The sequence below is a fragment of the Sus scrofa genome, chromosome 14 (assembly GCF_000003025.6).
Source record: "Sus scrofa isolate TJ Tabasco breed Duroc chromosome 14, Sscrofa11.1, whole genome shotgun sequence".
In the NCBI taxonomy this organism is placed as follows: Eukaryota; Metazoa; Chordata; class Mammalia; order Artiodactyla; family Suidae; genus Sus; species Sus scrofa.
Genome location: NC_010456.5, coordinates 13946453 through 13962471, shown reverse-complemented (window position 1 = coordinate 13962471; position 16019 = coordinate 13946453).

Sequence of the window (16019 nt, the reverse complement as noted above, 5' to 3'; positions counted from 1 at the left end):
GTCTGCCATCAGCTGAGCCTGAGGAGGAGGCAGGGGGTCCTTGAAGGTTTTGGAGTCTTTTGCAGGCTCTGGCCTCATTCTGTCCTCTCTCCCTGTTCTCTCTACATATGTATCCACAGCTTACATAAACATATCCAAGTTCCTGGCTGCATACATATCCATGGCTGACACGTTTGCTTATTTCTGCGCAAATCTCAGCCCTGTGTCTTCAGCCCTCACCAGTCAGTCTCAAGCTTTTGGATGCCATCTCCAGTGGCATCCCCAGAGCCCCCGAATTCAGTGGGTCTGAAAGGAACTGGTTCATCTTTCCCAGGCCATCTTCTGTACCCTGACTCACTACGGGCACCCATGCTCTCAGTCCTGGCTTGAACACCTAGCGTTGTTTGCAGTGGTTCAGCCTGATTAAGTGACAGCTGTCAGGGTCCTAGGGGCTTACAGCCTAGCGCTCCCTCCCTCCTGACCCCTCTGCTGGTCAGTCCTCAGCCCAGCCCTTCTTTCCACTCATCCAGTTCACTCCGTAACACTCCCGCCCTGGACCTTACACCCACGGCACGAGTGTCCCCCCAGCCTCTTGGTGTAGTGGTCTCTTCCCATAGCCCATGACCTTGGCTCTTCCGTATCACTGCCCCCCTCCCTCTCCTGCTGGACTGCCGTCCTTCACCTGTGGGCCTTCAAGGCCTGTCTTTGATGTCATCAGCAGCTTCTCCAGTCTTTTGTCATTGGCTCCCAGAAGCAGTCTCTTTTTTTCCTGAATTTTCATTTTGCTCCCTGACTCATCAAAGTCCACCCTACTATTAGGATTTTGGGATGAATCATTTTCCCCATTCACGTCTAGAGACGCTGAAGGTGAAGGACAGAGCCTAGCACACAGTGGGTGCAGGAGGATTCTTAATAAAGAAGCAAAGGACAGCATAGCTAGGCAGAGACCCACGCCCTTGAAGGCCTGAAGTGCACCCCAAATGAAGATGCTTAATCAGGGGTGTACTGATGTGGCCACAGCCCCCACTTGGAGTTCCTTCTGATTCTCCACATTAGGACCCAAATAATGGGAGACCCCCCCCCCCTTACCCATGACAGCTTGATCATGCATCCCTCCCCGCTTCACTTCTAGGCCTTCCTGTACTGTCACTTTGCCCCTGGGAACTCAAAACAACCCCCTCTCAGGGCCACCTTTTCAAGGCTTCTTCCTTAAGCAATGGCTGTAGGATTAAAAAAAAAAAAGAGCTAGCAAAACCCCTGACAGAAGGCCCTCAATACATTTCCTTCCCTCCTCCAAGCACCAGGAAGAGAAGCAAACTCAGTGCTGCTTACACAGAGTTGGGGGCTCCAGTCGTGGGAAAGTGCTGGCATTCCCTACAACGAGGAAGTGCTGTTGGCAGGGTCCTTCTAGTGCCTTGCAGAGCTGTCACCAAGGCTCCCAAACCACAGCTTATGCTTTTGGCCGGCAAGCTCCAGGGTGAGAGGAAGGTGTGGCCAGGTCATCCTGAAGACACCAGAATCCCAACAAGGCTTAGGGTTCCACTAGCAGGGGAGCTGGGCCCTGGGGCCGTGGTCCTGTTGACTCAGGCCTCTTGGGTGACTTTGGTGGGATCCTGCCCTCCCTGGGTCTCCTTAGTGGCTCAAGTCAATCAAGTTGTTGCAGTCCTGCCTGGAGGGATTACAAAATCCTGCTGAGATGGGGTCTGGTGCTGCCAGCCCAAGATGAACAAGGCAGGCAGGGGGGGACAGGTGTGGGACAAGGCAGGCAGGGGGGGACATGGTTGGGGCTAACCAACCACAGGATCCTTCCAAGTGTCTGTCCCCAAGACCAGGGATCCTGCTTACCTCAAGCCTGTAAGAGCTGCGTCATTAATTCTTCATCTCAGAGATGACGAAATAGGCTCAGAGTTTCTAAGTATTTGACCAAGGTCACCAGTTCACAGAGTGGCAGATGGAGTGGTGTCTTTCCAGCTCCAACACTTTTTTGATCCTGGAAAGGTTACAGATACTACGTGAGATTTTTGTTTTGAGCAGTTGACTTTATTTTGCTCAAGGCATGATTTAGTCCATTGAGGGATAGAAGGTGGCCTCCTAGCCCCTGCAAGTAAGGGGCAAGTGTGCAGGGTGATGGGACAGAGCACTGTCTGGTGTGCCCATTTAGTCCTTTCACAAACCTGAAGCAGCTCAGGCTCTGAGAATGCAGATACAACAAATACATGGTCCCAGCCCTCAGGAAGCTCATCATTTAGTGAACAGTGTCATGAAAGCTGGGAAAACTGCCATGTGCTTGCTTTGGATGGTCACCATACCCACATTCAGAAGGAAGCTGTCAAAAGATCCTGTAAGTCAGGGTCTGCTCACTTGCTGTGCATGGGCAGCAATACCCCCTGTGCAGGAAGGCATGGGTATGACAGTTCAAAGGACCTAGTGCCAGAGGATGGTCGGGAGTGATGTCCTCATATCTCTTTGCTGGAACTAGACTTGCGTTTTGAGTTTTGCTTTATAGATGGTGGAGTTTTGTTTTTGTTTTTGTCTTTTGGGGCCGCACCCACAGCATATGGAGGTTCCCTGGCTAGGGACCTGAATCAGGGCTATCGCTGCCGGCCTACACCACAGCCACAGCAACACCAGATCCGAGCTGAGCCTGTGACCTACACCACAGCTCATGACAACGCCAGATCCTTAGCCCACTGAGCGGCGCCAAGGATCGAATCCGAGTCCTCACAGATATGAGTCGGGTTCGTTAACGGCTGAGCTACAGTGGGAACTCCTGGGTGGTGGAGTTTTAGAATTGGAAGGAAGCTTAGAAATTTCTACTAGAAAGATGCAAGTCAGAGCAGCGATTCGGTGCAGAACCACCCGGGGAAGCAGAGAAGGGACAGGATACCTTCCTGTGTCCTCTTCCAGTCCCCAGTCTGGGTGGGGCCTTCTCCTGGCTGGCTCTTGACAGTTACCCCACCCCAGCTCCACTGCTCAAGATATTCTGAGTCTTGAGTCTGAGGAGCCCCAGTCCCTTCTTTCTTCATCCTTGTGTTTGACCAGGGTGGTAGGACGAGGTTTATGGTAACCAGGGAGGAGGCTGATAGGCGCACCTCATCATCAGTTACTAATGACATCCTTTATTAAGCTTGGTGCTTTGTTAAGTATTTTATCGTTTAGTCTCAGAACAACCTATAGGTAATTAGGCTCCCCCTGATTCTAGGTGTGGAAAATTTGAGATTCTGCTCGATTGACATTTCTGCAAGGTCATCCAACGAATCAGCAGCCAGACCAGTCCTGGAGCCCACATCTGCCCGACTGGAAAGCCCCCACTGTCTCCTCTGTGCAGCAGAGGCCCCTGGCTTTCCCTGAGGAGCATTATGTGAACACATTTGGGAAGAAAAACAACACATTGATGACTCGACTCGAGAGTCAGCTTAGCCACCACCTTCGTCCCTGTCTGACTGCCTCTCCTGTGCTCCTTTGCTGCCTAGAGTGCACCTTTTTCCAAACATCAGGGAAGAAGTTGGTTCCACTGTATCCCCAACACCTAACGCCATGCCTGTTCCCTAATGCGTGTGTAAGAAATATTTTGGAATAAATAAATGATAGAATTAATAAATAAATGAAGTTATCTTCTTATTCCACATTTCTCTATTTTGGGGGCCATGGGCACCTGTAGCCCAAAGAAATATATGCCTAGCACCCAATATTGTATGTTTCAAGTCAGACCAATTCAGGTGTTTTTTACAAACAAATTCACCAGTTTTCCATGTGCAATTTGATGAGCTTTGAGAAGTGGATACAGAGTGTAATCAGCACAACTGTTGTGACTAGAACCTCTTCATCGGCCAGTAAGTTTCCTTGTGCTCCTTTGCAGTCAATTCCCTCCCCCATGCCTCCCCCGACCCCCCCCCCAGCAACCACTGATCTGCTTTCTGTCACTATAGCTTTATTTTTTTCTAGAATTTAATGGAAATGGAATCATCCATTGCTTTTGAGATTCAACAATGTTATAGTATTTATCAGTAGTTCATTTTTATCACTAAATAAATAACATTTTATGGATAGACCACAGTTTATCCATTCATCAGATGACCGTCTGGGTTTTTTTGCAGTTACGTACATGACGCTGCTGCGAACATTCAATTACAGGTGCTTGTTTGGATATAGACTTTCATTCCTCATGAAGAAATACCTGGGAGTGAAATGGCCAGAGTATCTGGTAAAAGACTGTGTAACCTAGAGACTGCCAAACAGCTCTCCAAAGCTACCACTATACATTCTCACTAGCAGTTTATGAGAGCTCTGAGTGTCCCACATCCTCAGCAACACTTGGTATTTTCAGCCTTTTAAATTTTAGTCATTCTAGGAGTTCTCTTACGGTGCAGCCGGTTAAGGATCTGGCGTTGTCGCTGCTGCGGTGCAGGTTCAATCCCTCCCCAGGGAACTTCTGCATGCCATGGGTGTGGCCAAAAAAAATAAAAATTTTTAAAAATTTAAAAATAAAATAAATAAATTTTATTCATTCTAATAACTATAATATTATCTCATTGTGCCTTTAGGGTGCATATTCCCCGGATGGCTAATAATGTTGAGCATCTTTTCATGTGCTAATAATACCTTTCTTTGTAAAGTTTCCAAATTCTTTGCCTACCCTTGCATTGCATTTCACTCAATATTGAGTTGTAAAATGATTGTCTACCTAGAAAACCCCTAGGAATCTACCCCCCAAATCTCCTTGCACTGATGAGTTTAACAAGCTCACAGGATACAAGGGCAACACACAATTGTATTTTTTATACCTTAATGAACTATTGGAAATAGACATTTAAAACACAATACCAGGTCAACTCACTCAGAGGAATTACATACTGGGGATGTTAGCAAGGTGGCAGACTCAGAGGCTCCAGGCCCTAGTTCTCCCATGAAAACATCAAATAAACAACTATACGCTAACTAAAATAACTTTTAGAAGGTCTGGAAACCGGCCAGTTTGGGAAGTTTCTTTTGACATGTAAGCTTACTGACTCTTTGCTCAGCCGTGTCCAGTCTACTAATGGAACCATAAAGGCATTTGTCGCTTCTATGACAGTGCTTTTTGATTTTGAGCATTTCTTTTGGATTCTTTTTTAGAATTCTCATCTCCCTGCTTACATTAACCATCTGTTCTTGCGTGTTGTCTAGTACTTCTACTAGAGCCCTTTGCACATTAATCATAGTTATTTTTAATTCCCGGGCTGGTCATTCCAATATCCCTATCATATCTGAATTTGGCTCAGATGCTTGCTCTTTCTCTTCAGACTACGTTTTTTGCCTTTTAGTATAATTTGTAAAATTTTTGTTGCTGTTGAAAACCAACATCATGTACTAGGTAAAAAGGAAACTGGTGCTGCGTCCTGCGGCGGTTTCTCCTCAAGGGTTTCTGCTCTGCTAAGTTGTGATTCTCTGTGTCCACCTGTGTGTCTCTCTAATCTTGGGAGCAGCAGTTCACCCTATGTTTTGACAAAACCTTAGTTTTTCTTCTTCTGTATAAGAGAAAAAACCAATTCTTCCCTACTGTATGTTTCTTCCCTGTGAATTTCCTTTACTACTCACACAAAACTCTTCATTTCTGGTCACCAAATGCATGGAGGTTTGGGGTTTTGTTTTGGGCTGTTACTGTGGCATACGGAAGTTCCAGGACCAGGGATCAAACACAGATTGAATATACATCACAATAGTGACCCAAGCCACAGCAGTGACAACACTTGATCTTTAGCCTGCTGAGCCACCAGGGAACTCCTGAATGGAGTTTTTCACCCAGCAATTTTCTGCAGCACCCCTGAGTGTCCTACAATTTAACTCAGTTCTGATACCATCTACCTGGAGTAACATCAGATCCCACAGGTTAAGGGCTCTGTCCAAAAAGACTGCCCCCCCCTGCCATATACACACCCACACCACACACTTTAGACACCAGTTGCAAGCACAGGTTATAACCTGAGCTTCTGCCCAATAAATTATAGATCAGAGATTCCAGCAACCCCCTCCTTGGATTTGATTAATTTGCTAGAGCCTGTCACAGAACTCAGGGAGACTCTTACTTATGTTTACTAATTTATTGAAGGATATGATAAAGGTTACATATGAATAGCTAGATGAAGAGATACATAGGGCAAGTTCCAGGAGGGTGTCAAGTGCAGGGACTTACGTCCCCATGAAGCTGGGGTGCCTCGCCCTCCTGGTGTGGATGTTTTTACCCACATGAGGGCTCTCTGAACACTGTATTTTGGGGATTTTATGGAGGCTTCCTTATGTAGGCACAATCAATTATTAACTCCATTTTCAACCCCTTTCCCTTCTCTCTGAGAATGGAGGGTGGGGCTGAAAATTCCAAGCTTCTAATTATGGTTTAGTCTTTCTGGTGAGCAGCCCCCATCCAAGAGCCACCCAGATGCCCATGCAGAGTCACTGCAATAGAACAAAAGATGCTCCCAGTGCTCTTATCACTTAGGAATTTACAAGGGCTTCAGGAGCCCTGTGCCAGGAACCAGAGGCAAAGACCAATATATATTTTCTATTATTTCACATCCTGTGACCTAATTCTCTGATGGATGTAAGAAGAGTTGTTGATTTTCATTTTGTTCATCTTTTTTGTTAGAATGGAACTGATGACTTCTAAGCTCCTTACGTGACAGACTGGAAACCAGAATTCCCATCCTTTTACTTTATGTTTACAGTGTCGTTATGTTTATGTTTATGTGTCTTTATGTTTAAAGTGGATTTCTTACAGGCACCATATAGTTGAGGCTTGCTTTTTTATCCAATCTGACAATCTGCCGATTAAACAGAGTGTTTAGACCATAAATGGTTAATGTGATCATTAATATGGCTGGGTTTTAATCTAACATCTTACTATTTGTTTTCTATTTGTCCCATCTGTTTTTTGTTATTATTTTTCTCTTTTTTTTAGGGCCACACCCACAGCATATGGAGGTTCCCGGGCTTAAGGGTCGAATTGGAGCTGTAGCTGTCGGCCTACACCACAGACACAGCAACGTGGGGATCTGAGCCGCATCTGAGACCTACACCACAGTTCACAGCAACCCCGGATCCTTAATCCACTGAGCGAGGCCAGGGATCAAACACTCGTCCTCGTGGATACTAGTCGAGATCAAACACTCGTCCTCGTGGATACTAGTCGAGTTCGTTAAACACTGAGTCATGACAGGAGCTCCTGTTTTTTGTTTTTAATCCTCTTTTTCTGTCTTGGACAGATTGAATTAATTAAATTTTTATGATGCAATTTTATCTACATTAATAGTATATTAGCTCTTTTTTAAAAAATAGGTCACTCTCGGAGTTCCGTCGTGGCGCAGTGGTTAACGAATCCGACTAGGAACCATGAGGTTGTGGGTTCGGTCCCTGCCCTTGCTCAGTGGGTTAAGGATCCGGGGTTGTCGTGAGCTGTGGTGTAGGTGGCAGATGCGGCTCGGATCCCGTGTGGCTGTGGCTCTGGCATAGGCCAGTGGCTACAGCTCTGATTCGACCCCTAGCCTGAGAACCTCCACATGCCTTGGGAGCAGCCCAAGAAATTGGGGTTCCAAGGATTTCCCATCATGGCTCAGTGGTAACGAACCTGAAGATGAAAATGTGGGTTCGACCCCTGGCCTCACTCAGTGGGTTAAGGATCTAGCGTTGCCATGAGCTGCTGTGTAGCTTACAGATGTGGCTCGGATCCCACATTGCTGTGGCTGTGGTGTAGGCTGGTGGCTACAGCTCCGATTCGACCCCTAGCCTGGAAACCTCCATATGCCTCGGGAGCGGGCCTAGAAATGGCAAAAAGACAAAAAAAAAAAAAAAAAAAAAGGTCACTCTAGGGTTTACAGTATTTATCTTTAATGGATCAAAGCCTACCATTAAATAATATGGAACAAGACCCCTAACAACACTATATTTTCATTTCCCTCCTCCATGGTCTTTGTGCTATTATCATAACATTCTACTTCTACATGTTATTATAAATTCCATAATCTAGGAGTTCCCGTTGTGGCGCAGTGGTTAACAAATCCGACTAGGAACCATGAGGTTGTGGGTTCAGTCCCTGCCCTTGCTCAGTGGGTTAACGATCCGGCATTGCCGTGAGTTGTGGTGTAGGTTGCAGACACGGCTCAGATCCTGCATTGCTGTGGCTCTGGCGTAGGCCGGCAGCTACAGCTCCGATTAGACCCCTAGCCTGGGAACCTCCATATGCTGCAGGAGTGGCCCAAAGAAATAGCAAAAAATAAATAAATAAATAAATTCCATAATCTATTGGTTTTTTTTTTTTTTGCTGTAAACTATCAATTATATCTCAAAGCAGTTTTTAAAATGGAAAAAAACTTCTTTTATATTTACCCATATGTTACCATTCCTTTATATGTATCCAAATGTCCATCTTGTATCACTTTCCTTTGCCAGAAGGACTTCCTTCAGCATTTTTCATAGTGCTGATCTAGTGATAATGACTTCATTAAGCTTCTGCATGTTTGAAAAGTTTTTTTTTGGGGGGGGGGTTTGCCTTTATTTTAAAAGATATTTTGGCTGGATATAGAATTCTAGGTCGAGAGTTTTAATTTTTTTCTTTCGGTGTTTTAAAAATGTTATTGCATTTCTAGGTTACATAGTTTCAAGCACAAAGTCTACTGTAATTCTTATCTTTGTTTCTCTGTATATAATGTGTCCCTTTTCCTCTGATCGCTTTTAAGATTTTTCATAAATGTGATTGTTATGTGTCATTATGTGGTTTTCTTATGTTTCTTCTGGTTAGAGATTGTTAAGATTTTTGAATCAGTGGGTACAGTTTCCTTTTTTTTTTTTTTTTTTTTTTTTTTTCTTTGCTTTTTAGGGCCACACCTCCTGCCTATGGAAGCTCCCAGGCTAGGGGTCAAATCAGAGCTGCAGCAGCCAGCCACAGCCACAGCCACGCAGGATCTGAGCTTTGTCTGTGACCTACACTACCACTCACGGCAACACCAGATCCTTAACCCACTGAGCGAGGCCCGAGATTGAACCTACCTCCTCATGAATATTAGTTGGGTTCGTTACCACTGAGCCACAACAGGAACTGCAGTTTCCATTAACTTCAGAAAATTTTCAGCCATTATATTTTAAATATATATTTTATTCCCTTCCTTTCCCCTGGGATTTCAGTTACTCTTATGATTAGGCCACTTAATATTATCTCACAGGTTATTGTTTCTTGATTTTCTTTTTCCTGTCTGCTTTTTATTATGAATATTTATCTCATGTTCACTAATATTTTCTTCTGTAATGTCTAATTGATGTTAATGTTAGCTAGTGTATTTTATATTCCAGATATTGTACATTTCACCTTTCAATGTTTGATTTGGGTCTTTTTAAGATCTTTTCTTTCTCACTCCATCATGTTTTTGTTTTTCTCTACCTTCTTGAACATATGGAGTATATTTAAAATAGCTCTTTTAACATCCTTATCTGCTAGTTCCATTATCATTTCTTGTTCTATTTCTATTGGCTGTTTTGTTTTCATCCTGGTTATGGATTGTATTTTCTGTATTTTTTTCCCCAAAAGGCAATGTCCTCCTGAGGATGCTACCTGATGTGTCACGTATTGGGAAGTTTTCACCGTCACTGGTGGAGATAGAAACTCATCAGACCCTATTTTTTCCCCAGTATTTTCCTCACAGTGTTAGCATTTTTTTTCACACACACGTGTAGATGAGGACTTAGCCAAAGATTCGAGGAGCCCCTTCTGCAAATCTCTAAGGATCCTTCTTTGCTTTGTCCTCCCTGAACTTGGAACACTGCCTCCTCAACACAGCAAGATCACTGGTCTCTCTCTGTTTTAGTTTCCATTCCCTGTGCTGTGGCCTGGAAACTTTGTCCGGACACTGAGCATGGGAACTTATTGGGTTCACCTTGTTTGTTTCTCTTTTCTAGGATTATTGTCTTGCACTGTGTACAATGTCTGAAAACTTTTTTCTTCTAGTTTTGTAGTGGTTTGAGCTATGAAGACAAATCTGATCCCTGTTTCTCCATCATGGGCAAAAATGGAAGTTTCTATAATTTCAAAGCTTACTTTCTTAAGTAATATTATTTGGACTCAGCTTCATTTCATTCGAGCCCTGTATCTTGTGGAGAATTAAGCAATGCACATGTGTCCCTCAGAGAGCCTTGGAATGAGTCATTTTACCAGTTCAGCCACCCACGAGCTGTCATTTGCTTTTGTTTTGTTTGTGCTTGTTTGTAGCCATACCCACAGCATGTAGAAGTACCCAGGTCAGGGATCGAACCTCTGCCATGGCAGTGACCTGAGCCATGCAGTGACAATGCTGGATCCTTAACCCAGTGCACTACAAAGGAACTCCCCACTAGCTGTCATTTCATTTCAATGGGCCACAGTTCCCCATCTACAAAATGAGGATAAGAATGAAATTACTGTTACTCCATTTCTATTTCTTTCTTTGGGAGAGCTTTGAAAACCCTTTTGAAGGAATGGCATTGGATAATATGTATGTGTAAGATGTATAAGATATGTATATTAAACATAAGTTTATTAAACAGCCATAGATAACTAAAGCACAACTCTTACCTAATCACTGTCAGCTGTTAGCAGAAATGCAGGGTGAATGGTTCAAAGACCAATGTATAAGATATGAAGAAGAGGGGAACACTTCTTTCCCTTGACATTGGCCTTGGGATGGGAAGGAGTACTGTTATGAGTTACTTAGTTACTTGTCAGTTTTAGACCTCTGGTGGTCTCACCACCACCATCAGACATACCCCTCATGGTGGTTTGAAGACATGGCCACACTTGACACTTTGTATATTGAGAACTGGGGATCCACGTTTCCATCCCTGGAATCTGGTCAGGCTTGTGACTGCTTTGACCAACAGCATCTTGGTCAGAGGTGATGCCATGTGATTTCTGAGCCTAAATCATAAAATAACATGCAGCTTTTGCCTTGTCTGAACCCTCAGTTCTTGGAGCTGAGCTGACTTGTAAGAAATCAACCTATTCTGAAGCTACCATGCTTAAAGGAAGCCAAAATAATACGGAAAAGCCATGGATAGACACTCCAGTTAATAGTTTCAGCTTAGCCCAGGCTTTGAGTCATTCCAGCCTTGGTATCAAACATATGGATGAAGAAGTTTCCAGACGGTTCCAGCTCCTGACTATTCAAGTTACTCTTGACCATTCATATCTTTCCAGCTGAGACCTCAGACATCATAAAACAGATACCCTCACTGTACATGGTCCAACACTAGCCCACGTAGTCACTGAGCATAATAGCAGTGGTTGCTTGTACTGTTACGTTTGGGGTAGTTTATTAAACAGCCATAGATAACTAAAGCACAACTCTTACCAAATCACTGTCAGCTGTTAGCAGAAATGCAGGATGAATGGTTCAAAGACCAATTTAGACAGGTAGTCAAAGTGGATAGGTTGAGTGAGGGGTGTGTTTCCCAGCGAAGTCTTCATAAAGGGCCGTCCAAGCCCGGGAGACATTCCGACTCTCTGAATGTAAATCCAGAATCTCTTGAATGGTGTCTCTTCACGTGAGTTGCTGTGCGCAGCTCACTTCAGCGCTTGTGGGGAGTGAGGCTACTGAAATCAGCCCTCGGGCTGCCCAGCTAGCCAGCCCACTGTACACTGCTCCCTTCTGTCCTCCTTTCCTTTCTCATTGAGTGCCTATTACAGGCAACACATTATTGTAGGTACTGGAGTATCAAAGCTGAGCATATATTAACCATGTCTTTTATTGTCTCTGCTGGTGCTTTGGCATTGGGAGCCTTGCTGACTCTGGAAGGATTGCCTTTCCCAGGGCTAGCTGATTCCTAGAGCCATAAACAAGTCTCCTGCTAGTGCACTTTTCAAATACAAATCTGCACCCTCAACCACCTCTTTTATGGCATCTCACACTCTGGACCACTATCCACCTGCCTAATTGCCCCAAGGCCAGTTACCAACAATTAGGGACAGCCCTTAGACCCCAGAGGCCACCCAAATTATTCAGCCAAACAATCCTAAGCCTGGCAGCATCCTGTTCTGCAGTATGAGCTCTGCTCCCAGCAGCATCTGCATCCTTCTCTGTGGGCAGGCTGCGCCCCAATGAACATTTTATTAAAAAGACAAAATAGGGAGATAATGGTAGCTTGAAATCCACCTGTTAAAGCAATCTCCTAAGCAAACAAACAAGAAGCACTCCCACCTTCTCGCCAGGGATTGCTGGCTGATGACAGAGTTGTCCACAGTGAGATCGCCATCAGCACTGCCTCACAGCATCGCTCACCATCCGATGTGTGTGCACACAGCCTCAGAAAAGACATCTTTTCCATCCCCTATTATTTATAGGCAGTTTCTAGTCAGTTTCTCTTCCTCCTCTTAGGCATTTGGAAAGAAGAGGCAGTAAGACGAAAGAGATGGAAACATACCTCCTTGAACCAACAGTTAATTTGTCCTGTCGTTCATTGGTTTTTCCACTTAAAATTTGAGTTTAGCTTCTGACCAATTAAATATAGATCATTTCAGTGCGGTGATCCTATGCACATGCTCCCTTACAGAAGGAAATCTGATTACTGTTCAGGGTGGAGAAAATTCATGCAGAAAAGGTTCGTTCTTGGCTGAGAACTCTCCTGGCCCTCAGCGCTCAGAGGAAACAAACGCAAATCACCGGCTCCCAAGCCTTCCCTCAGTACTGTCCTCGGCCTGCACACAGTACAGGCCGGGCCCGTCTTCAGTTCACTGGGCCTCCCGAGCCTCTCTGCCCTGTGCCCTGGCTAAGCAGCTTGCTCAGATGTGCACAGCCAGGAGTGGCACATGGCCTCCATTCACTGAGAGACATGACTGATGGTGAGATGCATGCTCATGTGTAGAGGGGCATCCTGTAGTAACCAGAAAGTCTGATCTGGGGAACCCCAAGAAAGCTTGGGTTTCTCTACCCTGGTGTTTTGTTACTATTAAGTTCCTCTCACAAAAGGGTTTTGATGTTGTCAGGGCGCCTACACTACCCACATTCAGGAGCAGTGTCATCTGAAAACTCTATTCATTCCCCACTCATCCCTTATAAAAATCTGCTAAACCTAAGATGCCGTGAGACTCTGTCCAGGTGTCCTTTTGTGCTGCTTCCAGTCCACTCAGGTAAGCCTCCAGCTATATCTGAAATCCCTGCTGTGTGGTTTAATCCCCCCAAATTATTCTAATCAGAGTCCTTGATGAGTTTCTCCAAAATGACTGTGCAGAGATGTCTGTTGGTTAAAAGACAGGAACTCTGCTTCTTGGAGGGATGTCAGGCCAGATGGGGAAAGGGCAGCAGGCAGGTCTGGGCCAGTCTCTTGGCTTTCCAGCATGCACCTTGTCTGTGGCCAACAGGGCTTACCCATTGACTTTTCATCTTACCTTGAACTTCAAGTGCCCTTTGGATGAGGCAAAGTCCAGTGGAACTTGAGTGATGGGTCTGGAGAGGGCTTATAAGCAGGGGAGACACAGCAACTGGTTAGGAGTTCTTCTCTCTGGCCAGGGGCTCTGGTTAGAGCAGGGAGCTGACCTGGGGTAGCCCCAGAATGGGGGAGCAGAGGCCTGAGGGCAAAAGATGTGTGTTCAGGTCTCTGCCACCTGCCTCATCTGGGAAGCGGCTTAGTACAACAACTTGGGCTGCCGATTCACAGAGCTGTATGGAAGCCAGGATGAGCCGGGAATGACCTTTGCAAGAACTGTCAACCAAGTGCAGATAAATCAGTGTGAGCAAAGATGGTGGTGATGAGGATTTCAACCTCCAGCCTGGTGTGAGGGACAAAAAGAACCAGCAAAACCCATGCACAAAATCGTCTCAGAGTGGAGGGCTGCAAACCGGGGCTCCCCCAGGCCAGTGCAGCTGCCCAGAGTTTAGTCCAGGCGGGGCTCCGGTGCCGGGTGCCAGGGCTGCCTGTCCCAGTGGGAATGTGCGCCCGCCCTCTTGCTTTCTGTCTCCTTCCCCAAGAGTCACCGAAACTCCTTACTCTGGAATAGGAAAAGGAAAGCTCCTTGAGGGGAAAGTGTTGTGAAGGCACTTTCACAAACATCATATCAGTAATCTTGTATTATCCTCATTTTACTGGTGAAAAAAGCCAAGGCTGAGATCATGTGAATAACTATCACACCAACTATAACTCGCAGCAACTGAGTGCTCAGGGTTTCTCACTTCAAATCCTGCGTTCCTGGAAACCCTGTTCCTCAAACTACAACCTAAAGGAAGGGGGGAAACGAGGAGGGGAGGAGTAGAAAGGGAAGGAGGGAGGAAAGGAAAAAGAAAAGAGAAAGAAAACGTCTTGAGAAAGCAGAGTTCACACAACACACACCAGAAGAATGTCTCAGTCTGAGGGCAGGCAGGTCCTCTGTGCCCCTGAGTCGTCACACACCGGCCTGCTGTTCCGACTCTGCTGGGAACCGGTATCCATCCCACCGCGGGACTAAGAACCCACCCGACGGTTGTTGGCGAATTCACCGGTGAGCCTCTGCCATCACCTGACCGCGGTCCTGGGCCCAGCGCTGGCCATAGCAGGCGTCTGGGATGCGTCAGATGCCAGCCGGGTCCCTCTTGCTCAACTCTCTGAGCTCCGGGCTTCGGGGATGCTTGAGCTCTAAGTGGAGCGCCCAAGAGGCAGCAGGATCACAGCCGCCCAGCACCCATTAGCGTCTCCAGCACCAGGGCACACTTGCATCAAGTTGCGCAAGTGAATCAATGCGTGGATGCAAATTAACGAAGAAATAAAGGAATGGAGCGAGTGAGAGAGCCTGGGTTCTCTTCCGGGACGGTGCCTGTGGGGGCGATGTGGCGTTAAGCGCCCGGGTCCTGGACAACCCAGGTTCGCGTGCACTCTCCAGACTAAATGCAAGATATTACTATTGGAGGCAACAATTATAACACGTATTCTCTCCGCCCCCAATCCCCGCTGTTTTCTCCATCTTTGCCATCGGATTTTGGAATCCACTTTTACCGCTCTGCGCGCCCCGGTGCCCGTGCAACTTCCTAACGTGGTGCCTGGGCTCAGTCCTCCTTGGGGACGCCCGCAGCCGGCAAGGGGGCGCTGTCCCTAGAGGCCTCTTCGAGCATCGTCCCGCCCTGGAGCGGCGGAGGGGTTAGAAAGGGTCGGAGTCGAGTAGTTGCAGGGGTGCTGGGCTGCTGCGCAAAGCCCCCTGCGGGGATCCCCTTCTCTCCCCTGCCACAAAGCGCCACACCCCTGGCCCGGCACGGCCCTAGGTCCTCACGGTTCCCGGAGCTTTTCTGGCCTGGGGATTTTCCTTAAGGAATTTCTGGCAGAGGGAAACGACCTAGGCTTCCGGGAGTTAGGGAAGTCCGCGTAAAGCGCGGACATGTTCTCTCCACAAACCAACCCCTTCCCGCCCGGTCCCCAGTGCCAGCCAGCTCCGCTACTCCACGTCGGGTTCCAAGATGCTCATCTGGCTCTCGGGACCCATTTTCCAGCCAGCGCTGCCCCGCACCCCGCGACCTTCGCTGGTCAGTCTCCGCCAGCGAGAGCAGCGGGTGAAGGCCACGGCCTAGGTCGCTGCTATGGGATACCTGCTGGAAGACAGAGGAAAACTACACACTCTATTTCATGGGTAAAGGCTGTTCTTGGATGAACATCATCTGGGGCTCTAGAGGTTAAACTTGGGATTTAAAACATCGAAGTGCATTTCTTCATCCACTTGCAGGGTCTTTGCTGTGGGGCCGGTCCCAGAGGGCGTGTTGCCCAAGAGGCACCTATGAACTCAGTTACTGCAGGTGGGACCCTGAAAACCGGGCCCAGATCTTCCTGACTGTATGTGTAGAGTTGTAGTAGCATCAACTGGCATGTATAGAGTTTGAGCTTTCCTATAAAGCCCTGCGAGATCAGTCTTACCATCTTCCTCATTTCGGGATTGGGAAAGAAAGCCTAGCGAGATGCCAGACCTGCCCAGAGTCATGCACTAAGTAACCCCAAAACTTAAGATAGGTTCTGACTCCAGACCTCACGTTCCTCCTATAATGCTACCTCCTTTCAGGGTCTCTTCGGTGGAGCCCTGCATATGGGCAGTG